This window comes from Dermacentor andersoni, chromosome 3 (assembly GCF_023375885.2).
Source record: "Dermacentor andersoni chromosome 3, qqDerAnde1_hic_scaffold, whole genome shotgun sequence".
Taxonomy (NCBI): domain Eukaryota; kingdom Metazoa; phylum Arthropoda; class Arachnida; order Ixodida; family Ixodidae; genus Dermacentor; species Dermacentor andersoni.
The window spans coordinates 134268218-134295821 of NC_092816.1; the positions used below are offsets into that span (position 1 = coordinate 134268218).

At 47.4% G+C, this 27604-nt stretch overlaps 1 pseudogene; it reads left to right on the forward strand.

Annotated features, from left to right (window-relative positions):
* Positions 1–1881: 1881 nt before the first annotated feature.
* Positions 1882–27604, forward strand: LOC126525248 (uncharacterized; annotated as a pseudogene).

Genomic DNA, 27604 nt, shown 5'->3' on the forward strand with positions numbered 1-27604 from the left:
GATGCCAACGAAAAGCTATAGACAAGTATATCTACAAGGCAATGCGCCGCACTTGGCCAAGAGGCAACAGCCCGCACTAGCCTCTAATCATTGTCGTCGTCTTCACCCTGCTCACCTCATTGTCATCGCAAATACTGTTCCGTAGCACTACCCCCGGCGGCAAAAGCGCCGTCCCGGAGCGACTAAACGCCGGACTCGGAAGCAGTGTAGTAGGCCTTGAGCCTACTGACTTGCACAACATCACTAGATGCCAGAGTAGAGGACGAGGTTGAACGCACAGGAGCAATTTCGTACGTCACAGGCGTCACCTGGTGCAGCACGTGGTAGGGCCCTGTATATCGCGAAAGGAGCTTCTCTGAAAGCTCGACGTGACGAGAGGGTGACCACAGGAGCACGAGCGCACCAGGCAAAAACTGTACGTCACAGTGGCGGGCGTTGTACTGACACTGCTGAGTGGTTTGTGAGGCCGTCAGTCAAGTATGGGCAAGCTGGTGTGCATGGTCCGCGAGGGCGATGGCGTCGCGTGCATACTCGCTTGCTGAGATCGCAGCAGGAGGAAGTGCCGTGTCTAGGGGCAAGGTCAGTTCGCGCCCATACAATATGAGCAATTTTCCTCACTTCTTGTTTATGTATTCCATTTTTTTTATTATTGAAGCATTCAAGGCTCATTGTAACCTTATTTTTGATAAAAAGGTTTTTGCTTCAGCATGGGTCCAGTGTCTCCCAGTATGCTGCCCTCTGCACAGAGTGATCCAGCTCAAGCAACGTCGCCAGGTGTATCACCGAGGTATCTACTGCATCCTGAAGTTTTTGTTTTACTTTCTGTAAATTTCTTCCTTTCATTATTTTTTCTTTTTTTTCTTGAGTTTTTTTTTTCTTGAGGTAAGAGAGAGGACCTCTCTTGCGCTACTGCGGAGCTTGCTTACGGCACCTTGCTTCGCCTGCCAGCAGACTTCTGCGAAGAAAACACTCTCACATCCTCTCTAACAGCAAGCGAGCTTAGCGATGTGTTCTGAAACCTCCGTCCGCTGCCTACACGTTTTAGCAAACCCCGTGCAGTGTACATCACTTCGGACTTGCAGACAGCCCCACGTTTTTGTGCGTTACGGCCCTCGCTTCAGCTCCACTACCTCGGACCATTCCCCGTTTTAGAATGTTTTCCTTCTAACTTTGCCGTCGACGTAAACGGGACACAAGATACGATCGCGCTTGAGCGACTCAAGCCAGCATTCAGCGAGGCACCCGCGCTTAATTATCTCGCCTTCCCGGGACATGCGGACTCCGCCTTGCAAGTACGCGGTTCGTCACCTCTTCGTCGCGTTCACTTGGCTGCCACTTGTGCATTGTGAGCATCGTTCGTCGCTTCAGCCTCCTCTCTAAGGGGGGAGCAATCTGTAGCGGCGCGGCGATGGAGCTGCGCACCACCCCCGCAGCCATAAACAACTCCGCGCGGCGTCCCGCGGGCCTCCCGTAAGCGGACCTTCGCAAGTGTTGGGCACCAGGCACACGGACACATGATCAGACTCACTGTGCCGAACGTCGTGCGCGAGCTCCCTTTTCTGATTACTTTGTTTACTGCTTTCCTTTCGCACTAGGTCCGTGCACCGCACTTCTCTATGCTCCTTTTCCCTCTTTTCTCCTCTCTCTCTAAAGCCCTCATCACTTCCTGCGCGCTGCGAGCGCCCGCTCAATTCTCTCTTTTGACAGAATAAACTAGACCTTGTTACCAAAAAGATGTGTGTCCATCTCGTTTACCATGGCTCTAGAAGGGCCTTCGGAGGGTGCTTCCCTAATAGCCCTAAGCTCACACCAGCAGACTGTAAGCAGCTTGGGCAGCTTGCATTAGGTGAGCGATGCCCCCCGCTGGAGTTCTATTTACCGATGAGGCCAGCACAGCAAGGCGATGCCCCCAGTGAGCCAACAGAAGATGAAGCCCTCAACATGGCGGAAAGTGCCTCAGGCACACCATCGCAACAACAGCCAGGGCCAAGCACCGCTCCTGACTTCTGTCCTCAGTCAGGGCCAAGCACTGCTCCCGACTTCTGTGCACAACCAGAGGTATTCTGACTCTTTCCATATGAAGTCATTTCGAGGTGTGAATGACAGTGTGCGGTGCTTTATAGCCAAGATTGAGTTGTGCCCCATGCTTAGAAGAGTAATAATAGTAGTCGAAAATGTACAACTGCAGCTGACATAATTGTGGCTGATTGTGTACAATGGAAGCTGCGAACACAAAAGTCTTCTTTACATATTGCTCCACACATATTTGAAACCACATGCATACTTCAAGGCCACAAAATGTGTTTATGTCATCCAAGCTTATTTGAGGGTGACTATTTCTCACAACCTTTGCTACTGATGCAGAACAGCATACGGCTGGCAGTAATGTTTGGTATTAAAAGCACACAACTTAAACAGGCGACCAAAGCATGTGCAGGAACATTGCATAATGTGGCAACACCAAATCAATAAGAATACACGTTCGTCTGCGCAAAGACAGAACAAGGTTTTCCCATAATGCAAATAGCCTATAGGCATGTGATGTAACTAAAGATTACAGACTTCACGATGGAACTGCTTACAATAGTTAACATTATGTGTAGCTGCATGTCTGACTCTGCTTGATGTTTGAGCTTTTGTGCTGTTTGCCTGTGTGAACAGAATGGTGCAATATGATGTAAAATAATTTTGCAATGTATACATGCTAAACAAATGCTTTAAAAAATTGTTTTGCAGGACACTGAAGAAACCTACACTGCATTGGAAAGGGCATTCAGGAGAATGCACAAGCTTGCAGAAGGGAACCCCGGCTGCGGAGTGTTGTTGAGGAGCTTTACTGCTGGAATAGGAAAGTTTCCAGCAGCAGTGGAGCATACAGCATGCTCCTGAGGCTAAATGCTGCTGCTCGAGCACATAGACACCACGGGAAAAAAATCTGGGTCCAGCTAACAGCTTCAGCAAGGCGCTGAAGTGGAGTCACCAGAAAGTCGGGCCGAATTCCTTCTGGTCGGCCAGCCAAAGCTGGCAATACAAGGAAATCAAAACGCGGGCACAAATTAAGCGACTCAGTTCAAGCGAATGTGCCGGCAGCTAAGGGCCACTAAAACTGGTGACAGCTAATATGTCAGTTCTTTTTTTTTTAGCTGCGGAAAATTTTTAAAAATTGTCTGTGGCAGATTTTAATACTTGAACCAAGTTACTTGATAAGGCAGAGAATAATCCCCCCAAAAAGCAAATGTGAAATCTACTACCAAATTTTGCTAATTAGTTCTTTACCAATTATTTACAGCACATGTCGCAATTTACAAATTGAAGCTAGCCAGTACGAAAAACACATCGACTTCAGAACAAATTCTGAGGATGGTATCGGTTTATGGGTTTTGCACTGTCAAACTAGTAGCTAAAATCACCATGTATTTTGTCATAGACTGAATATCAATACCTCAAAAATCGCATAATGAGAATTTGTTCCCAAGTGGACACACCTAGCGAACTCACCAGCTATAACTTGTAAATTTCAATGTGTGCCATGAACTATTGGAGTAAACAATTAGCAATCTTTTAAAAATTATTTATGCATTTCCCTTTTTCGTAGCAGTTATGGCCAAATCGCCGAGTAATGTAGTTTAAGGGTTAGAATTATGCTATACGCCACAGGCGATTTTTTTTTAAATATGAGCTGCAGCTAAACAAACATGCCTGGTATTTAAGGACGGATGCAAGGCTGAAAGGTCAACTTTTGAACAATTTAACCTATTTTAATAAAACTTTGCACAAATTTCATCAATTTGGCACAAACAGAAAGTAAGTTATGATCATTGTATTGAGCATGAGTGTATCAGCTTTACAAAAACATCATTTAAAAAATAATGCACATATTAATTAGTCTTTGATACCTTCTAGGTACCCTGTGTTGCAGGATAAGGGCAGCCACTTCTTTTTTAGGAAGTGTAAAAACTGTAAATATCCCATCACTTGAAGACCAAGTTTATTTTTTGTGTTGTCACCATATTTACAATACCTGATATTTTCATTCTGTTAGCAGAAATTTAATTTACGTGAGAAGTACCTCATCCTGTTTCTGAAAATTTCACTCTAGAAATGACCTTGAAAGCAGAGCAGCTTTTTGCAAAGGAGAATAAATTTAAAAATAGCAGAACATGCAACTTTTAGGAGGGTAGTGATTAGTCAAAGGCCCTTGCTCCATAAGTTGGGCCCCGTTCAACATGGCACTGCTCGGTGACACTCACTTCGTTATTTTTATTTTTTTCAACTTTAGAGTTGTCAAGCACCCTTGTCTGTGCTTGTGAATTGCTCCCCTTAGTTGCTTGCTGGACGTGCTTCGTTGTATAACTCCAATATCCAGCTCCAGCTCATTGAGCACTCTCTTGATGCCGCATGCTGACAGTGAAAACAAGTGTTGGTTCGTTTAAAATGATGGCAAAACTGTATTCCTTGAATGATTACATGCTGGAATTTCACTTGTATAGTTTGTTATTCGGGTTGCTCGCTGGTTGAGACCTATGCTGTCTGTGCTTCAGAGCTCTTCTGTTTCTCCCGCTCCGCTCTTCGACAGGTCCGACCCTAGCATCATTGAATGTGCTGCGACCAACTGAGCGTGCGAGATCCACGGGTTGTCTTTCAAGGATGTCTGTTGGAGGCACATGACATAAACATAGGGAACGGTGTCGGTAGAGAGCTGCCTTGTCATATTTTACACGGAGTGCCTGTGCTTATGCTGGCACACCCTCGTTCAGCTCTAGCACAGATCAGGGTCCAATGCTGCTGCAGTGTCTACTGTTCTCAGGAATGCAAGCTCCATCTTTGGGCACCTCGTCCACACTAATGCATTCAATTATTGATATGCATTCTGCATCTGCATCCTCAAACATTGTGCATGGAGATCTAGCTTACTTTGCTGTTTGCATAGATGCACTAGCCTTGTTGCAATGCCTCTACTCAACTTGGACCTCTGTAATAGGAAGAAATGCCTGACCAACAATGGAATCGAACCTCTGCCTTTGAGCACAGCAGCCCAATGCTCTAATCACTAGGCCATGATCGGACGGAGACTCCTAATGTGCTGAAGCCCACTAGCCCTTTGAAATGTGTGGCGAGTGTGTCATGCGGTAGTTTCTCGGGAGCTCGTGCTTTGAGGCACTGTCTTTGGGATTGGCTCACATTCGCTTGTACATTCCTCGTACCAGCTATCATTATATAGAAACTGTATGACGTTGTACCACCTTCATGATCAACCTTGGTTGACCATGCTATAACATTTATTTGCTGCAGTACTAATGCCATCAATGTTTTAACATCAACTGTGTTTCACATTTCTCTTCATTTCCTTGACAGAGGCCCGTCATCCCCTTACCTTCTACTTGGTCGGACGCCAAGGGCGATACGTCATCCCCCTACCTTCTACTTGGCCGGACCCCACGGCGCCGAAGAGGTCATTCACCCGACCTTCTCCCCGGATTCATTGAAAAGAGGATTGACTTTTCCTTCCCGTGCTCGGTATTGCAGGAGGAGGGGTCCTCTCTCTGTGCCTGTCACGTGTCATCGACAGAAGCAAGATCCCGCCCACACTTGTAGAGAGCCTATTTAAGGGGCTCCGAAATGTACGTTTGATATACTTCATGCTCTTCTTATTTTCTTTCAACTACCTTTGAATAAACCGTGCAAGTTTCGCACTAGCAAATCGTCTCGCCCTTGCTTGGTCGCCATGATCTACCGGATGCCTGCAGCCCGCAGAGAATGCCACGCTACCCAATAAATAATGTCGGTCGAGCTTCGATAGGCAGGCGCCGCTACTTCTCGGCAGCAGTACGGTACGCTACCCTGGAGTACGCAAGAAACAGGTTGCTAGCGGTGGGATCGCCTACTAACGCAACGAACAGGTTGCTAGCGGTGGGATCGCCCTCTGAAGTGCAACAAACTGGTGGCAGCGGGGGGATCGCCTACTAATGCAACAAACAGGTTGCTAGCGGTGGGATCGCCCTCTGAAGTGCAACAATACCCAGCAACTCCCACTGAAATGCCACGGGGAGGAGAGTAGCCAAAAGGGATAGGAAATTGTATTTTTAAAATTTACACGGAGAGAGACAGCTGCAGGCTAGATGGCAGAACAACAACACGAGCGCTACTCTGATTGTCGTCTTCACCGTCTTTTTGGCGCATTCTTCCATGCTCGGCAGGATGCGTGCTTCAGTGCGTAGGAAAGCGCGTAACAATATAATTATGAATGTGTCATTTATGCGAAATACAAAGAAATATCAGGCACGCACTATGTCACACACTCTCATGCATACTAAGAGCTACAGCCGAAAAGCTTTTTCGCCGCCGCTTTCAAGCCACAGGCGTTGTTGACGCAGCTGCGACGGAGTGCTGTTTAGATGCAGGTGGCCATTAAACCAAACCTTGATGCAAGCAACAATATCATTTGATTCAAGTCCAAAAATCCAAAGGAGTGCGCGCAGAGGAGTGTGCGGAACAAAACACCTTTGTTTGTAATTTGAGATTGTGCATACTTCCTAGTTAGCTGAATGAAACTGTGGTTAAATTGTGAGCTGTGTGGTGACTGTGTGGTGTGTGGTGAAACTGTGGTGTTGCGGCCCTTGCCGGCCGCCGAGCACGATAACATACCTGCCAAGTCTCCTGAATTTTGATGGTTTTGTACGATTGTATGTCCGAAACAGAAATCTCCCGAAAACGTGCCCTTGTTCGGCTGAATCCTTCTCCTAGTCTGGCCACATAGCACCGCAGCTACATGACACCGATTGACATCCTGATCAGTGAAGAGTAAAAAAGTGTAGCCGGTTAAGTGCAGAATTGAAGCTCCTAGTATCACTTCTGCTTTGCTATTTATGCGAACGCAGCGCCGCGGTCGTTTTCACCTACGCAGCTGCCCAGGGTATCACAAGCGTGGCACTAGGGTCTGATTCTTCCTGTAGTTTCTCTCCTTTCTTGTGCCGGTTTTTCCTGTGGGCAGCACTAGGCCGCCTCCACATGCTCATCGGAAGTTTTCTAAGTCTAAACAGTCCCGATTTTAAACATAATTGAAAACATCAGGGCACTGATGAAAAAGTCACTGGCAAAAAAAGTGCTTGCACAAAAGCAGTGCTGATGATTTGTGGGCGGCAGTTGCTGACGAATGGGAGTGGCTGCATCAAAGCGATGTGGTTGCGTCCTTATACGTGTCATTGCCACACAGGATGGCTAGCATAATTACAGCCAAGGTACTAAAACAGAAACAATAAACGTGAAAAAGCTGCTGCAGCAAAAATAAATGGTTTTCTTCTCACATACTTTAATTATTTGATACTGGCTGCATGCACACTCATCTCACCACAATAACCAAGGAAATCAGGGCTAATGAAGAATAAAACAAATTTATTGACAAAAATATAGTTCATTTCATCACTCAAAGCACCGCCAATGCAGTGCATCACTTTCAAACGTAAGCAGGTTCCAAGAAAGTCATTTCCAGATAAGCGAAATCGGAAGAAACACATGTGCGCTAGCAAAACAATCTAGTGTGCAGCAGACGAAACTGACTGTTTTTCAGGGCAGCAGCGAAGGGCACTAACCCATGTTTCATCTCGCCATAGCTTTCTGTTCTCGCAGCTAGGCTGTGCCACTAGTATCTGTCGTCTGCTGTTATTTTGCTTCAGCTTAGGCTGTCCATGACTGTACATTGTTTTATTCAAGGTCACTACAATGTGACAATATTCTTTCAAAAATATTTTTTCTTCAACTTCGTGGTAATAAGTAGATTATTAAAGGACCAAATGAAGGTCACAGTTCTCCTTATTAAATTTTACACCGAAACACCAGCGTCAGTGTGACAGCACAGATTTCCAAGTATTTTTTCGTATTTGTACCACAGTGAGCCGGCAAATGTTTTTGAACTTTGCCAAGTAGTCTCTTTCTTGTTCTTCTAGGATGGAACGTTGGAATAAGTGCAGTGGACTCTGTTGTGTCTACACTTGCATCTTTTGTTCACTTATCAAGGCACATGCGTGCTTCGTGTATTTATCACGATCACTTCCTTTGTGCTCTTTCCCAACTCCCTTCTCCTCGGCGACGAGCGCATATAAACACGCTGTTGTTTGGCAAAAAAATGGATTTCTTGCTCGCTGCGTCTAGCTTGCCATTCTTGATTGCTTCAGTGGCGACGAGAGTGGGATAATCGCTCCCTTCCACTCTCAGGCCGCATTCTTGGAAGCAATGGTGGGACACGCAAGCCCACCCCAGTTCAAGGATGCTGCTGACGAGTGGATGCAGTATCAAGTAAGACTGCAAGCTTCCTTCGAAGGCAATGGCATCACGGATCACAAGAATAAACGGGCGCTGCTGGTGGCCTGGCTTAGCACCCACACCATGACCGTCGTAAGCAGATGGTGTGCACCAAGAAAGGTGAATGAACTGACGTACAGCGAAGCACTGGACGTGCTGCAGAAGCATTTTTCACCTAGCCTCAACAAGATAACCAAGCACTACAAATTATTTTCACGTAACCAGTTGCCAAATGAGCCAGTCAAGGATATCTAAGTAGCTACTCGGCAATTAGCGGACACCTGCAACTTCGGCTCTGCGTTAAACAGGACACTCCATAACCGGATAGTTTGCGGTCTTCAAGGTCCTGCGATACGTCGTAAACAGCTCACAAAAGAGTCCTTGACAAGAGGCGAAGCAGAGCAACTCGTGTTGGCAAGGAAATGACAGAGGGACACCTGAAGATCCTTCGAAGTGCACCTGAGGATAAAACCATGCACACGATAAGCAGATAAGGTGCACGGCGGAATGATTGTGAGGTGAATTCCCCATGCTTCAGCTGCAGAACCACAGTGCACAGTTCTGGGTTATGTCGATACCATTCATCGGGGTGCCACCAGTGTCATCAGTGAGGCCATATCATGAAGATGTGTCCAAGTGGCATTAAAAGAGGAAATACATGTGGCAGTGACAGGAAATAAATGCAGTTCAAACTCTTGATGAATCCGTTGCCGATCACCAGGCAGAAGGTCTTTTTTTGGTTGGATGAAGGAATATCCGCGGGAAATTTTGCCCTCTTTGGTGTAATCATGCTAACGTGCTAACGATTGTTTAGTATTGCTGCAGAGCGCGCGCGTCCGAGCAGCCCGGTTGCGCACATCGCAGCGTGGTTTCGCGAGAAATGTAAACAAGAGAGAAGAGCTGGCCCGATAGGCGGAGCAACGCCAACTTCCGGCTTCACTTTAGCTTCACAAAGAGTGACAGCAGGGCCTCTCCTGAGTTTCCTTCCTTCGTGAGTCGACCCGTCCAACAACCATGCGGTGACCGTAACCACAGTGATGATAGTGAGAGCATTTTTCACGAATAGCCACCTAGTGGCGGCCTTTCGAACTGGCGTGCAGCTTCTTGCAGCCAGTTTCATAGCCAAGCCCGGCCAAAACTCGTCAAAAGCCAAAATGGCGGTTGGAGCATGTTGCCTACTTTAGCCCAGGCTGGTTGGGGGTGCTAAGTTGTGACGTATCATGCGGGAACGTTTTCACAGCTACTACGTAACAGCGGGGTTCCTTATACATTGGATCCTATGGAAGCTATGCCAGGACCGGATGAAAACGATGTAGCAGCCGGGAAAACGCAGCAGTGAGGAACGTAACAGCGGGGTTCTACTGTATTTTGAACATAGACGTTTGTTTCTGTTATTTAACAAACAAACTGGGGGTAAGGGGGTGTAGCAAGCATGTGACGCCCCCTCAGGCATAATGTTCGTTCGCCGCTAGGCTCGGTGGCCTGCTGAGCTCAGCAGGCAACATTGGTCACCGCACTGCAATAAACACCGACGAGCACGGCTGCTCGGCGATCAGTCATCATTCAGCACTACCACGCTGCGGAGCGTCCGTCTGACGGAGGGTGCCTCGAGCCCTCCCTTGTTCACGAACCCGGGTGGATCGTGACACCCTGGATCGCCAGCGTCACGGGCTTGCCCGCACCTCCATGGCTCCCGTCGCCAGTGCGAAGCTGACGCTTCAACCTTCTTGGCCCAGAGCCACGTCGATCATCCCGGCTCAGCGCTGCTTCTCTCCCGATCACACCTCGGGTCACGCGCCTCAAGCGCTTGTGCCGTTCGGATCGATCAGCATACATCGTCGTCTTCTTTTTGTGCCACATGCCTCTTGCATATGACACAGGCAGGAATCGCCACCATATTGGTCATGGCCAACTCGAGCCTCAGCTTCAGCGCAAGCAGCTATTCAGCATTTCCGCCAACTGTAATGAGGAGATTTGTGAATACTTCCGCAAGTAATTGAAGCAGCCTCAGAAAGATCAGTCTGAGCTTTTTGTGCTTCCCAACAACCCAAGCTTGTCTCACGTACTAGAGCAATCACAGTACCCACCTACGTTTTTAGATTCCCTTTCAGTTTGAAAGCTGCTGCATGCGGATTGTCGTTCTGGTTCCTGCCGCGCGGTGGCACTCGCCGTGCTGTCTGCCCGACTGGCGCGGTCCCTTTTTATTGTTGCCGCCACCTGATCGAAGTAGAGAGCTGTACCTTTTCACATGTGGGTGTTTGCAGTCTGTGGGTTCATGAAAATTGCCATTTGGCTATGTCTACTGAGTGAGTAGTGAACATGCCACGTTGCTCCGTGCCTGGCTACAAAAGCGGTTACAACTCGAAGGCACCTCCGCCCGAGAAAAGGCTTTTTTTTCCGGCCGCCCAGTGATGCTGCACGTCTCCAAGAATGGCAGTACCTGATTCCCCAGCTCGACAGACAGCCTTCGAGCTCCTTTGCTGTGTGCAATCTCCACTTTCACGACGAGGACGTGCTAAAACCTTTTGCGCACCATATTAATGGTGACACTGTCGTCATTCTGCGTGACAAATGGGCACTGAAAAATGACGCCATACCACGCTTGTTTCCCAACTGCCTGAAGTACCTGTCAAAAACCATGCCGAAGCGCAAGACACAGGCTGTGCACATTGCCCCTAAGGTGGAGCGAGGTGAAAAAGATAACGGCGACCAAAGCACAGCACCAATGGACCTTCACAATGAGGATTCCCATCCCATACCTGTGGAGGCCTCGTCGCTGTACAACGAACTCCTGGCCATGGCAAAAACAAGCCAAAAGACTGAAGGTTGGTCCACCAACTCTTCCGACACTTTCGTTATCCTATACAAGCTGATACTTGAAGATGCTGTTCCGAGAGTAGAAAAGGCCGTTTAGTGACAAGCTGCCTTAAATTTTCAGTCAGTGCTGATGGTCGACCTGTGCCATCGACAGTGTGCGCTAACAATGAAATCAGAGACATACACATTCATTTGAAGACGTCAAGTGTTTTGTTCACTACATGAAAAAGTTCAAATTGTGCGAGGGCTGCCCTGCAAAGTTGTATCCCCATATACTGTCATTGCCGGTGGCTACTCAGGATGATCATACCTGGTGACGAAAAACATGCACAATTTCGTGCTTGGGCGCAACTTACCCTGAATACAAAATGCTCGCGAAGCGTTTTCTGCAGCACACGAAGAAAACGAGCGCGAAACCGAGACAGAAAAGCATCCAAGTGAAATCTATGAGGCGGAAAGCAATTCACGCTACTTTGAAAAGAAAAAGGTGAAGGAAGAGGTTCTTGCCATGAAAGCACAATTGCGTTCACTCAGTGACGCAAAAATTGATGGAGTTCTTCACATGCTCCCACAAAAGCAGCAGCTGGCATTCAAGACTGCTTCAATGCCTGCGAAAAGGTGAGAACTTGGGAGACACTATGATCAGGAGTGGCTGGTGACGTGCCTCCTGCTACAAGTCTCTAGTTCAAAGACGTGAGAAGCACACCATTGGAAGCAAGCTCGCCTGCATGAACTGATTGAGTCCAGAATGCTCAAGTTAACTTCTAAAGCTGACTCACCCAAAGACAGTGACCAAATTCTCCAAGAGCACAACTTGCCCTTCCTATATGGAAGATATCAGATCTCCAGTGCCAGTTGTTGGCAGTGACTCATACCTTACAGTGTACAAGAGCTTCCAGCAAAGGTGCCTAAAGCATCCAACTAAAGAATGCTAGAGTTTACAAATAGTGCAAACAAAGCAGTTTCTATTTCCTTAAAAGAAGGTCCCGTTTTGTGGGATATCTTATGGGAAGTGCTGGACGAGCTGGAATTGCTAAACCTTGCTCGACTTGGATGTGCAGAATATGGTCACTTTTACATGCCAGGTGCTGCATTTCGTCATTATGACTCGCATGCATTTTTATGCGAGAGATGTGAATCGCTGGCTGGAAAACAGAGAAAAGGCCGCCACTGCAAATAAAAAAGCTCATCTTCTGTAGCTACTCCCTCCATGCGTTCAACTAAGTTTTCGACTAACCACTCGTGGAAGTTCATGACTGTGGCCTAGAAATGGAATGGAACACAGCTAATTATAGATTTTCCTTATTGTTTTGTGCATTCTTCCAAATAAGCATTACTCTAACAAACACTCATATGTTTGGGGTAAACGCTGAAAGTGTGAAGAAATTAAACAATCCATTCTTCGTAATATTGCATTAGCCTGCTCTTTACCTCACCCTTACTGCTCAGGCCAAACAGTTCTTTAACCATGAGACTGAAGTTTCAAGATGACAGCTCAGAGAGGGCTAGCAAATTTCAATGGCGGAGAAGGCTTCCACAACAGCTGCCAAGCGCGAGTGGTTTGGGCCAATAGCAACAGCAGCGCCGCATGGTGAGTGGAAACGAAAGGGGGTCACCTTTTCGCGCACGACTCGGGGGAGCTTGCAAACTGAAAGGAATCTAAAAATATTGGTGCCCACAGCACTGCTCCCACCTTCTTTACAAGAGAAACAACTCTGCTGTGAGAAACACATGCTAGAAGATACCCAAAATCTCATGAGCTTGAAACAGTACCATGGGATGTCCCATCCTAGAATGGAAGTATGTGGTCACATTTCAACACTCATGAGCAAATTGACCAGCAAGTGAGCCCTGCAAATTAAACTTTGTTCCATTTGTGTTCCCTTTGTTACCCATTAGCTAAATATGGCAGGCAACAGCAATTCTGCATGGCTTGCATGAAATATGTTCAGCAAGTGATAATCGAAATGTACCCACCCAGCAAGGACTGTGTATCAGAAACGTGTACAGTGGTGAGCATAACATATCATTCCGGACGACTTAGGAAGTGTGTGCTGCGTGTGTGACAGGCTTTGGTTTCATTCAGGCCTCACTCACGCACTTGAACATTACAAGGAATTGCTTCAGAAATTGTTTCCCAAGGATAGGAGTGCCCACATTCATGGTTTTCTCAATGTGTAGGTTGTCTCTGAATTCAAGTAAGATACCCCAATTGTTGTGAAGCAATAGTGTCTGGTACTCTGATCAAATATTACACCTCCATAACATTAATGTAAAGTTTGTCTCCCTTTACATCCTATTAATGCAAGAGGAACAGTTTGGCAGTGTGGAACAGGGTATCGTTGCGAGTCTTCCATATAACATGTCTGACAAGACTTGTACATTGGCCAGCCTTTCCGAGGCACGTTATTCCTGTTTATAACAAACCACGTGTGCTACTCCATCTGTCAGCCCTCCTTTTTGATTATGGATTTCCACACCAGCTGACGATGATGGAACAGGGTAAGTGCCCCTTGTTATCCTTTGCTAATGTAGCAACCCTTGGAGACAGCCAGTACAGGCACCCTGTACTTGAAGGAACACTTCCCACCAGGCCCACACGTGCCATACATAATACATCTGAGTGGGGCACAAACATCAGAGATTCTGCCATTTGTTTATGATAAGCCAGTGGACACCACACACTTTGTTATTAGCGTAGGCACAAACAACTTCAACGCACAGAACACTACGGAAAGAATCGAGTCTATGAACACCGTAATACGCACAATAGAAGCTGCTCGCCCAAATGCACACATTTGTGACAACTGTTGCTACCCACTTACAACACAAACACCACCCCACTCCACTAATCCACCAAACTAATGCACTCATGAAACACAATGAGGAGACCAACAAACTTAACTTTTAATCTTCAACTTGGAGCACTTCCACATGAATGTTGGCACAATGCACACCTAGCTTGGAATGGCTTCCACCTAAACCATGGAGGAATACAGCTAGTTTCACAACATATCGAATCCTTCATTAAGGACAAGTTTAGAGAAACACTTATTAAATCTACCACAGAAACCAGATCCACTGACTCTGACCGCGCCGAGCAACACAACTACAACAGTCACCTCAGGAACACAGACAGCGAAATGTGAAATGAGCCATTGGACATACACTACTCCAAAGACAAAAGCAACAACCGTGCAAAGAGACACAACTGTTGCAGACAATGCAAAATCTACTACTGAAGTATTCACACAGACAATCATACGCCTGTTTGCACACACAGACTCAAACAGAAACAGAGCTGGAAATAAGTGAAGCATGTGGAAAGAAGCCTGCCTAACAGAAATACACCCCACGCAGATCTACCTGCCAAAAGTCAAATAAACAACAGCCACTGCAAGTTAATGACCCTTCTCAGCCATGAAGCACCGAATTTCTACAGGCTAGAAAGTACACTAAGAACCATCCAAGCTACACCTTCCATTAGACATTTTCACAGACTGTGCACAACACAATATAAACCCTAAAGGACTAACACTGAAGGCTATGCCAGCTCTAGGAACACTCCCAGCACACCATAGCGCAAACTGGCAAACAACATTAAACAATGTCTCACTCTCGCTTCTGAATATACTCAAGGAACCCTGCAGAAAACTGGAAGCCACAGGCTTCAAACATAGCTCTGACACCGGAGGAGATTAAAGATTTAGAACATTACCACGAAATACAGTGTAGAAAATTGCTTTCAAAACAGAGGAAGAAAGCGAGCTTTAATCAAAAACAACCTTTGATACAAACAAGAGGAAACTTGAACCAAGATATACCAGACGTGGCTGAAGTCTCCAAAGAATTAAACCAGTCTAATGTTGTAGACATTTCAAAAATATGCAAGAAGGGAAGAAATAGGCGTACTTAGCAAGGGTCTAAACTTTTGTCCCAGGAACGACACAATAAATGAATCCGAGTTTCACAAGGACCTCTCGGAATTTTCAAAACCAGATATTTTTTTTTGCAGACAACGCACCAGATACCGGGACGAGACCACTTAGAGCCCAATCCACTTGGACTCCTGAACCAGAACAAGCCGCATAACTCTAACTGCCATGAAAGCAATTATAAGCCAATCCAAGACAGCTAATTGACCTAAAAACAAAACTTCCTCAGAGAGTCATATTATTTCAAATCTTAGTTGCCAGAACGACGTCATTAAAGGGGCCTGGAACCACCCCTCAGGCTTTGCGAAGAAACACATTCAGCGGATGGTACATGCTGCTGTGAACCTCTCAGCCAAGTTCTTGCCCTCGCTTCTAAAGAAGAGGGGGATGATGTTATATCGAGGTTTCAGTTTCGGAACCGAAACTAATTTGCCCTCAGGAGGCACTGTGATAGTGAAGCTGAGCCTATTTAGGTGGCCTCACTCTGAATAAAGTTCTCTCTTAGCCTCTGTCCTCGCCTGCCTCCGTTTCTCCTTCGTCGGGCTGCCGTCCCGGCGTGCTCAACGTGCCCGGCGTGGTGATCATGGCGGCCACACCGACATCACAAAAAAGCCGTGAAGATACTGTGCTGAATATGTTACAAGTGATGATGCTGTGATAGTTAGCAAAGACAACAATGCTTGTCTGTTGCATCTAACTCTGTCAGCATTGGCAATCAAGAGAATGTTAAGAGGTGGGACAAAACAAGCATGAACATGTATTTCATACAGCCCGAGGTCATCGTCAAGTATAATCGAAAGATGCGAGGTGTTGACAAGATGTATTTTCTCTACTGAGCCTTTAACACACCAAGATCGTGTGAAACAATAAGACCCTAAGAGCGATATTTCATTTTGTAGACATGTATAGAGTGCTTACAGGACAATGTACACACATGGCAGCCAAAGGTACTGGATCTCATGCATTTCCACCTGCAAATTGGGAGGCCCTCACCAGCTGTATGCCATATATGAAGTAGCAAGGGAGGCCATCCAACGAAGTTGAAGACATTTCGGCAGATGAACGTTCCTCATGAGAAGAAATCCCGCATTTGATGGCTTTGCACCGATGCACACTATGATGACATGGTTCATTGGCCAGTTGCTCAGGACCAAGCACTTCTTTCTAACTGCAGGCTTGATTGGTTGCAAAGGGCCATCAAGAGTTTTTCGCATGAAATGTGAAGTGCTGCTTTGCCTGACAAAAGCCCGTAACTGCTACTAGAAGTTTCACACTTGAAAGACTTGTTCTTGATCCTTGAACGTGCAGGAATGCACACGCATTCCAATATTTTCGGAGCAGATGGGTGTAGTTCACAATGATTACGTTCTCGCTCACAGAGAGTAGCGAGGAGAAGGCAACCTTTGCCACTCCTGCTGCTTTTCACGCCTTGCCACGACGTTGCAGCCAAGACAGCCCATTCCCTCCTTTCCCTTTCTTTGAACTAAGAAGACTCCCTAGTTCAAAGAAAGTTCAGATGAGACACTTCCAACCAGAAAGATTTGGCCTCAATGATGTCAACACCAAGCCCATAAGGGGAAGGATGGCAATCTCCTCCAGTTTGAATGAAGGGCTCAAAAAAATTGTAAGGAAGCGTGAAAGCAAAAAAAAAAAAATTGAGGCATCTAGAGCTAAGAATCTCAGAAGGAAAACAACCAGAGTTAAAAATTGTGGGGACTGAGTGCTCTGTCTCAGTTCACGAACATCCAGAGAGACTTGTAATGCAGAACAACCACAACGGAGGTGCCGAACAGAACAAAGTAATTGGGTCAGCAAAAAAAAAACATGAAAGTGGTTACTATCTGCTCAGTCAGGGCCATGGCAAAGGAACTGCTAATCAAGGGAAAAGTCCTCTTGGAGTGGGATCGTTTCCCTGTATATTCGAATATTTTCATCCACAGATACTCCTGGTGTCCGAAATTTGGCCACACATAACGTTAATGTTCGGCCAAATCGCCAAGGTGCACAAAGTGTGCAGAAACACATCAGCATGATAAGTGCAAAGTGCGATAGGAGTGCCCAGCGTGCAAATTTGCAAAAGAGGACGTGAGAGATCATTCCATGCAGAGTTTTTAATGACAACAATATAAGATGAAGTACAATCATATCAAGTGGGAAATGGGTTTCAGCAATTAACAAACCCAATTCCACACATTTTGTATCTTATTTGCACCTTTGTTTTCGAAGTACACTATTAATTTTTCACTTTTTATTTGTTATACTTTCTGCTTTATTCCTCTGTCATTTTTTATTTCAACCTTAGCCAGGTGGCAAATCTCGCAGAAGTGGAGAGTCAAGAGAACCACTTGAACCTAATCTAAGTTAACCTTGGTAGATCATTCAAAGCTATACAAACACTCACAATAACTTTCTTGAATTTAAACAGGTCATTACCTTAGTACGAGAACTGTATGCATTAAATAATAAAATAATTGGATTTTCTCGAAAGAACAGATTATCAGATAATTCACTATGGCTGCCATTATTATTCATAAGGATATCGAAGTCTTCAGCAATCAAATAACTCAAAAACTTATCATAACCAAAATGGGTGAAAAAACAACTCTCATTATAATAAACTGTTATATCCCACCAAAAGAGCAAATAGAAGATACAATTAAAATAATAAAAAGTTACGTACAACTAAACTCAAATGAACATATCAGTCACTGGGGATGTTAATGCTAAGAACACAATATGGGGAGGAGAAATAACAGACGAGAAGGGTATAGAATTATTATAATTTATAGATGAAAACAATCTCAACAGAATAACGACAGCTCTCCTACATTTGAAACTAAAAACAGACGGAGCTGGATTGACATAACAGCTGCATAGCAATCAATCTTTACCCACTGGGACACACCAAGCGAGTCAGATCACAAATACATACAAAGGAAAGCTTTCAATAAAAATCCCAGCAAAGAAAAATGATTAACTAAGATGGGAGAATTTAAATTGCTTCAAGAGTTAAGCAAGACATCTGGTTGGGACCAGATCAACTAGATGAAATTATAGAGCAGGGATCAGCAACCTGTGGCCCCCGGCACGACATCAGAACCCACCCCCTTCTCCTTGTCACTTCCTATATGAAGGCCGACATGGCAATTTTGACCTTAAATGGGGTTAGACAGGAACAAAGGAAGATCACTTCCAGTTGTCATTGTCCCCCATCACTTATTCAGACGTTTTCACTTCCTTTCTTTTCACAAGTCCAAAAAAGGGGGAAGAAAGATTCTTTGTGGAAATACTAGGTTAGGGAAGGACATTCATCCAAGAATCTCTAAGTGTATGTCAAGGTTTACTCCTCCCCCCTCCCCCAACATAATGGGAAACTCTCCCCATCGTACGCCAGTGAGGACGGTGAACTGGCTCGAGTTTTGTGTTGACGTGCTGCTTGTCTGTGGACACTATAGTGGGGGAACTAGCACTTCACAGCTTTGTTGTAAAAAGTTCGCGGCATCTCTAGTTGTCTCGTCCTCTTGGGCGGATCCAACGTGTGACGGTGCTGCCACCCCGTGAGAGTGGCAGGAACTAGGCGCAAAAACGGTTCGAACGACGAGCAACCGATGGCGCTATCCCACTGCTGGAACATTCTTTACGACTGTCCCTAGCAGCGCTCGTTTTGATAGCTGATTGCCAGAGCAGAAAGGTGCACATTTTTCTGTTGCCTCCGTCCGACTTTCTCAAGGTGCTTGTCAACAATATGAGAGCAGAGTTTCCAAATAATATTGTATTCAATGCATTATTTGCTTGCTAGTATTAGCTTTTATAATTATAATTCTTTTTTCAGCATGCTTTTCTCGTCGACATGTCCTTTTCTAAGGGTGGCAAGGAAAGAAAAAATAGCTTAGGAATATTGAACATTTCAAGATTGGTGGACAGATGATTACCTCTTTGTTAAATGCAAGGATAAGGCAGTCTGCCTAGACCGTAAAAATGCTCTCTCAGTATTCAAAGAGTATAATTTACGCCGGCACTACCAAACTGATCACTGCGAGAAGTACCACCCCTTGGTGTCACAAGCCAGGACTGAAAGAACTGAGAGTTTGAAGAAATGCTAGTCCATGCTGCAAGCCAAAGTGTGAGAAACACTTTGAGGAGAGCTGCATAGAGAGCTCCTTCAGGATCACGGTGAATGGAGTCGTGAACGAGCTTGCTCGCGACAAACCGCGTTTGAAGCCTGGTGCCACTCCGACAATATTTGATGACTATCCGAAGCATCTTCTCCCCAAACAGGTTACGAAGAGAAAGACAAGATATGTGCGAACAGGAACCTGCTGTTAAACGGCGCAAGCGGACCAAGCCGGAGGTGGCCAAGCTCGACCCCGTTATTGAAGGCGTCGACTAGGAGAGCCAGGACTATGCTTGTGATTCTGAAAATGCAGATATACCCATGGGGAGAAGAAGTTGGAACTCTGACAGTGAAGGACAGAGCACTGCTGAATCTCATAGTGACACCTCTGAGCAGCAGACTCAAGGCTTTCCCGAGAGTCGTCATCCGTTCTCCGGAATACTTGTTCCAGTGACGTGGATGCAGGTGCCACATGTGCAATCTGACACACTGGCCTACGCCTGCTGCGAAGCCGAAGAGAACAATTTTGAACGAAAAAAACCAGTCAAAAACACAAAGGACAAGAGGAGAGGTTCACACCACAACGACATTTCCTCTTCTCTGGGCGTCTTTCCAGTCGTTGTGGTGTGAACCTCTCCTCTTGTCCTTTGTGTTTTTGACTGGTTTTTTTGTTCAAGTATGTACCAACTGGCCCAGATTTCAACCCTTCTTCAGAACAATTTTAGCAGCCTTTTTATCCAAAAGATGATAACATTTGGAAAGCCTCTGCCTGAGCGAGGATCAGTGATATCCACTGTTTACGTGAGAGGAAGAGAGCAGGCAAAGCATGTGCTTACAAATCGTAAAGAGGCCGAATTGTTTATTCTCGAAGTCTCCTCAAAAGCCCTTTGCGATGGATGTGGTTTATCCTTGAGGTGGAAATTACACCACATATAAAGGTATGTTTTTTGCAGAGAAATGTCAAGTATTTACAAAGTCTGAACGGGAATCTTGTGCTCAGTGCAAGTATCAACAAGGCATACAGAGGAAAGAAAAAAAGAGTGACCTACAGTGAAAAAAACAAGCGCAAGACTGTATCTCGCGCCCTGTTAAGGATGTAGAAAAAATTGGCGACTGCTCAGGCACAAGTGGCACATGTGAAAGAGATGAATGAGACACTTAATCAACAACCTTTTGAGTCCAATATTAAGTCATTCCCTATAAAGCAGCAGCTGGCTGTCAAGAGCTGCTTCCTTGCTGCACGTCGGAAATCGCAGAAGGGCGTCACTTATGACGATGAGTGGATCGTTGAGTGCATTATGATGAGGATGCGGAGTCCCAAGCTCTATGAGCACCTCCGCAGGGAAAATATCATGGTCTTGCCAGGCCACACTTGCCTCCAGAAATACCGTATTTACTCGCATATAACCCGCACCAAAAATTGAAAAAATGTGTTTAAAAAGTGGGGGTGCGGGTAATACGCGAATATTCCGGAGAAGGGGGGCTCGGCGGGTCGGCTTCACGGCAACGCGCGGCCTGCCGTGCAGAGTCCGCATCCCCATCGACATCAACGTGTGTTGCAGTGCATATTAATATTGCACCAACCTTTTGACCACCGAAGGCCAGTATGGACTGAAAGAAGACCACGTGGAAGCGGAGACCATGGAGCATATCGTTTTGCGGTGCAGAACACTTCGTCCGGACATTGCCGAAGACGCGGCGATAGATATAGAGGGTGCCCTGGGATTTGCAGGGGAGGACGGACGTGTGGATGAGAGAAGGGTAGTGGTGACAAAGAGTAGGTTGGAAGATTGGTGCAAAAGGGGCTAGGGACGAGTGAGTCTATAAAAGAGGGACAAATTACAGTTCACAATACGAACAAAATTACGGGGGAAAAAAAAGGGGGGAATCCTAGGCTAGGGGGCGCAAGCCACCACCGTTACAAAGGGCTAAGCCACTATGATCCATCCATCCAGCCAACAAGAGGCCAACGCAGGTCACAGCCAGATCCACATCCATAGTCTGTTTAGTCCCACGCCAGCCACGCGTTTCGCATGCTTTGCATACGCTTTGTTCAGACGTTGATGGGCCTTGAGTAAGGTGCCGTTTCTTGTACGCCCAGTTTGCACAGTTCGCCAGCCTTGTCTAGGCATCATGAGTGTGTCTCGGCGGCAATCATTCACGGCGAAGGAGAAACTCAGGATCGTCGCCGCTGCTGAACAAATCGGCAACAGAGCTGCTGCGAGAAAGAACGATGTCGACGAATCTTGCATTCGCGACTGGCGGAAGAAAAAAGACTCTCTCGAAGCTGCGAACAAGGACAGGCGAGCGTTTCGCGGCCCGAAGACTGGCGCGTACCCTCACCTCGAGACGCAGCTTGCAAAATTCATCGAGGAGCAGAGGAGTCGTGGCCACGCTGTGTCTACAGAGATGGCGCAGATGCAAGCCCTGAAGCTGGCCCGGGAAATGCACATTCCACGCGAGTTTCATGCGAGCCGCGGATGGCTGCAGCGCTTTATGGCCAGGCATGGATTTTCGATGCGGCGGCGAACTACCATGTGCCAGCGGCTTCCCGACGCTTACGAGGAGAAGCTGCTCAACTTTCAACGTTACGTCATCGGACTGAGGAAAGAGCGCAACTACTTGCTATCTCAGCTGGGAAATGCTGACCAAACGCCAGTATATTTCGAGATGCCTATGGACACGACCCTGGAAAAAAAGGGCGCAAAATCTGTTAGTGTGCTGACTGGCGGCAACACCAAGCTGCGCTGCACAGTGATGTTGTGTGCTTTGGCCGACGGCACCAAACTGCGCCCGTATGTAATATTCAAGCGCAAGACTCTACCGAGTACACCACTTCCCCCAGGAATTGTTGTGCGAGTGGAAGATAACTCGTGGATGAACAGTGACCTCGTCATTGACTGGATTCAAGCAATCTGGGAAAAAAGACCAGGTGCCTTGTTGGCACGCCGTTCGATGCTGGTGCTGGATTCGTTCCGAGGCCACTGCACTGACGCGGTGAAAGCTCGCCTCGCTGACAACGGCACAGACCTTGTCGTAATACCTGGCGGCATGACTTCCATGCTCCAACCACTCGACGTGTGCATCAATAAGCCTTTCAAGGCTCACGTGAAGCGGCTATATGCCCAGTGGATGGCCGATGGCCTTTACGCCCTTACGCCGACGGGACGCGTGCGAAGGCCAGATATTGCACTGCTGTGCCAGTGGATCGTAGATGCATGGGGGATGATCCCGGCCGACATGGTACGCAAGAGTTTCAAGAAGTGTGCCATAAGCAACAGCCTAGATGGTACCGAAGATGATTACGTCTTTGAGAGCGGCGATGAAGCCTCAGACGGCAGCAGTGAGAGTGGCGACGATTGACAATTGAACGACAGCACTGACAACGTTGCGGCAGTCGTTTTCAAATATATTTGTTTTGAAAACTAAAATGGTGACTGTTTGCTCAGTTGTAACTTCCTAGTCCTCATTTTTTCAGGTAAGTGTGCGGGTTATACGCGAGGATATTTTTTTTTATTTCATGGGGTTCAAAGTTAGGGGTGCGGGTTATATGCAAGGGCGGGTTATACGCGAGTAAATACGGTATGTGAGGCGCTTTAAAGGTGGCTTCGGCCTCAGCCCGAAAATATTTTCTGCTCTAAGCGAGAAGACAAAGACCATGGACATCTTCAGCCGCTGTGGAGGCATTGTTTTGGATGACATAAAGCTCTCAGAACATCTGAACATGAAAACAGCTCGTGAGTTGAAGTTTTCACATAATCATGCACTTTGCCTTGTACACGTTTTCACAAAGGGTGGGTTGTTGTGATTGCTATCAATCTTCATGAATGAAATGTTGAAGTCAAAAATATGAAATAACACAATAACCTTCACACGTTGAAGGTTTTGTAGTCCTTGGCGACTGCATGTCTACAGAGCAGGAAGGGAGTCCTGGCGGATCACGGAATGGTTGTCCTATTTCAGCCGTACAGTGGTAAGTTGTGAACTTGATAAGATCACAGATGTAACGTGCAAGCAGATATGTCAGATGATATTTTGTACTCTACTTTGGTTTTCGTAAAGAACTGGACACAGGTCCTTGGCGTATTCGCATCAAGGGGTAATGTCAAGGCATCAACATTAGCAAGAATAATTGTGGAAACTACTGTTCTCGCTGAACAAGCTGGACTGTAGGTTGACTTGATCACTTGTGAAGGGGCCGCGTGGAACCAAAGCATGTGGCGGCTTTTTGGAATACAAGGTAGATTTTCACTTTGAAGTATACAAATATATATCTGTGAAACGTGTTTTGTGCACAGCCTACACCTCGTTTTCATAGCTTTGACTGAGCTTGATCAATTACAGGTTCACCAAGCACCATCAGAAACAATGCCAAGCATCCAGTTGATGGGAAGAGGCAGCTGTTTTTCATTTCAGACTTTCCGCACCTTGTCAAGAACCTTAGGAATGCATTTGTAGCTAAAGGCTTCCTAACACCTTCTGGGCATGTCCACAGTGGCATTGTTGAGGCAGCATTGCAAGCGGACCGTGACGCTGTCACACTCAAAGCTATGCCTAGCATCACAAACGTTCACATCAGACCAAATTGTTTCGAAAAGATGAAGGTCAATATTGCCTTCAAACTCTTCGGTGATGAAGTGATCAAGGGACTTTTTGTTCACAGGAAGCACATTAAATCTTCTTATAAGATAGTGCAACCAACGGAAGATTTCATAAAGAAAATTAGCAGACTTATTCGTGTGACGACGTCTAGGATAAACACAAGAGCACTGAGGCCCGGTAGTGCAGACGCACGATATCTGGAGTAATTTGTAACCTACCTAGAACAATGGGAGCAACATGCAAAACCAGCAGGGGGTGAATTTTTGTCGAAGAGCACTGCTGCTGGATTTAGGGTGACTCTTAAGAGCACACTGGATCTGATGGAATATTTGACTTCAGTGGTAGGGTTCACATACCTCTTAATGTCCCACCTAAGGCAAGATAAACTAGAGAATTTATTTGGCATAATTAGACAGTCATCTGGATGCAATGATCATCCCACAGTGATCCTAGTGGTCGGCCTTGCGAGTGGTGCTGGGCTCGACACCGGTCCAACGGGTGCCGCACCACTGGCTACGGTTGCCGCCTCCGAGGTAGGTGGTGCTCCGCTGGAAGCGACTGGTGCTGCCGCTAGTCTTCCTGCGGGATGGAACTCAGTGGCAGTCGAGGGTGCTGGCCAGGTCCCGAGGCGAGGCCTGACATGGTCGGCGTGTTTGTGCCACATGGCCCCATCTGGCATGCGGACGAGCAGCGATGAGGCGCTGGCAGGAGACACCACCTGTCCGGCAGACCAGGGTGGGCCAGGACGGAAGTTCCTGGCGATAACTGAAGCTCCCGACTCTGGCAAAGGCCCGGAACGGCACCCTTGGTCAGCAGCCAGCTTCAGCTTCTGCGTCTCTGATTGGGCCTCGCACAGCTTGCGCTTGCTGCGGGAGACCTCGCTCTTGAGCTGCCTGTTGTGGCTCTGCAGGCTCGTTATAATGTGCTGCATCTCCCGGTTGATTGGCTGAGCCTGCTCGCTGGACACCGACAACGCCTCAAACTCAATGTGTAGATTCTCATACTCTCGATGAATCTGCGCGATGTTGTCCTCGAGGCGGATGACCTCCGAGCGAGGCTTCTTCTGGACAATCAACTCCTCGCTTTCCATCTGCTCAATGTGGCGAAGGTGCGAGTTTTTGGCTGTCGACAGCAAGGAGCGACACTCGTCCAGCTGAGTCTTGAGTTGCATGCTCTCGTTGTACAGCACGGAGAACTGGCACTGTGAAGGGGAGTGGGCACCACCACAGCGACCGCAGGTACTGCCCTTTGTCGCGAACTTGTTGACCGCCACTTCCGCCGACGGTGGGCCAGTCGCACGAGAAACACAGTAAGCTTATTGACTACGTATAATCTTGCTAAGCCACCAAAAGGATGAAATTGCTCGCCAGAAATGATAAATGCATTACTTAACCGGCCAGCACAGCCTGAACAAACCAAAAAATGCCTTTTGGACACCGTAGATGATTTCCTGGGCCAAGGGAAGCTTAGCGAACTTGAAGTAATTATTCAGGCTCTTTGCTCAAATGGGGATCATGTCGGATACACTGAGAAATGGAGCAACAGTACTTTGATGTATTATACAGCAGGATATGTAGCAAGAAATATGATTGCTAAAAATGCGTGCCCAGATCATGCAGAGCACCTTTGTGTTTCGAGAAGACAAGCGGGTGCAGATGCCAACTCTTGCTTCACAGTCAATTTCGACAATGGTGGCCTTATATATCCCAGCCAAGCGCTGGCCCTAGCTGCGAAGCTCATGTAAGATGCTTTTAGTTCCTTCTTCAGCAAACATGAACTACATGCAGGAAGCTTGGCTGACTTCACAAAGCACCTCGACACATTGACGCTGCCACAGCTTGGCTGCACAGAGCATGAAAGAGCTACCTTATCACAAATAGTGAAGTTTTATTTGATGTGTGGTGCGCGACGTGGTGCGGGGCTCGGGACGGTCGAGAGCAGACGACGCTGAGTGCACGCGCGCCGAGCTGGAAGGAGGAAAACGACGACGCCGAAGAGCGCCCGGCACGTGAACGTGCGGTGCAGGAAAGACAACAAAAAGAAAAAAGCAACCAATTAGAAAAGACCACGGGGCGTCAGGCAGCCAATCAGTAAATGCCAAATCGGCCAGACCACAAGAAAAAGCGTGGTGCGCTGGCAGAACGGGGGGCGACACGCAAGAGGACACGCAGGGAGACGCCGGGGAGACGCCAGGAGAGTCCCAGGAAGCAACGGCAGGAGGAGGTCAACCACCGGAGCGGGCGTTGAAGACGGGCCGTCGGGTTCCGGACCCGAGCCCACAAGGACTTCACCCGCCCGGGGCCTCCTGCCAACCTGTTCCTGTGCGTCGCCCGTTTACCTGAGCGTGCCGTCAGCTCCTCAAGGCCGGTGAGCTTTTGCGCCAGTGGGCAGGACGAGAACAGTCGGGCTTCGGGCCCGAGTTCTACGCCAGCTGCCCGGCCAGAACGCCACCCCCGTCTGCCGTGCCGCCTGCTGCCCGAGGCCGGCGTTCGAACCTCCGCGCCGTGGGCGAGAGGGGAGCAGTCGGGCTACGGGCCCGAGCTCTCTGCCCGGCCAGAACGCCGCCGCCGTCCACTCCTGCCACCCAGCCGCCAGCGTTACCTCGCCTCGCCAGAGCTGGCGCGCTCCCGGCGCCCGGTCGGTCAACCTACGCTGCGACCTTTGGTGAGACCGGCGCCACTCCTTCTGCCAGCTTGTCGCCGCGTTGCCGCGTCGAGACTGCGACGCGTCCCCGCCCTCTTGGCAAGCCCGGACTCGCACCCTCGTTAAAGCCCTAAGTGTGTTCTTTACCCCAATGTTTTCTTCAAAGTTTATTTTATGCATGCTTTCTGTTTCGTTCTATTTGCTTTATGCCTTTTTATTTTTGATTAAAAGTCTTTGTGTGTGTGTTCAAACCAACGGCTTTGTCCTCAATTGGGTTCTCGGAGGCTCCGCCTAAGAGAACCGTGAAAACATTGAGAACACGAACCTTTGGCCCCCATAAGTGGGCCGTCACAGCTACTAAGGTTTTGGTTCTTTGTAAAAAAGCACTAAGAAAGAAAGGGACGCTCGGAGGCAGCGGCAGAAATTACTCAAGCTACGCCACTGCCAGTGACTAGCTGCCTCTGGAGTTGAAGCGTTGCCTTCGCGGTGTGTCCTAAGCCTGCTTGACTTACGCAAGTATTAAATATCATTTTCTGTCAACTGTGTTTCTCGTTTTTGCTCATTGCGTTATTACTCCGTGTGCAGGGGAGGCGCGAACTTTGTTACGCCTGGGCGATTACTCCAAAGGAGAATAATTTCATTGTTGCAGATTTGAGATATGCAATTGGCGTTCTAGTGTGATTGCTTCGTCTAATCGAAAAAAAAAAAATCCATTTGGTAAATTCTGTGGCTGATGGCTGGAATCTGCCACCCCATGTACGTAGAAAAGCAACCAGCGCTCGAGATGAGCTCTTTTTATTTGATAAGCATGCAGCATACTTCAGCAAATTTGTGCTCTCCAAGCCACTTTTGGATAGAACATGAAACCACAAGAAGAAATTGAGAAAGCCAGCAGTTATCATTACGGCTCTGGAGACAGCGCCGAAGGCTCGCATAACAACTACTACCCGCCAGCACCCTCTCGCCTGGCAGCGCCCCACGCAGCAGCCGTCGGCATTCATTGCTTGCGTAGCCTCTCAAGCATACGCGAACGACACACTAGGAAGGAAGCTTCTAGGCACTATACAAGTGAGGTTGCCATTTTGACCTGTGTCGTGTTGGCCGTGTCGGTGTGCGGCGTGGTGTTATCGCGATAGCTCCAAGCAGGAGATGCCACTACAGCGCCGCTTTCAAGCGAAAAGTTGTGATAGCCGCA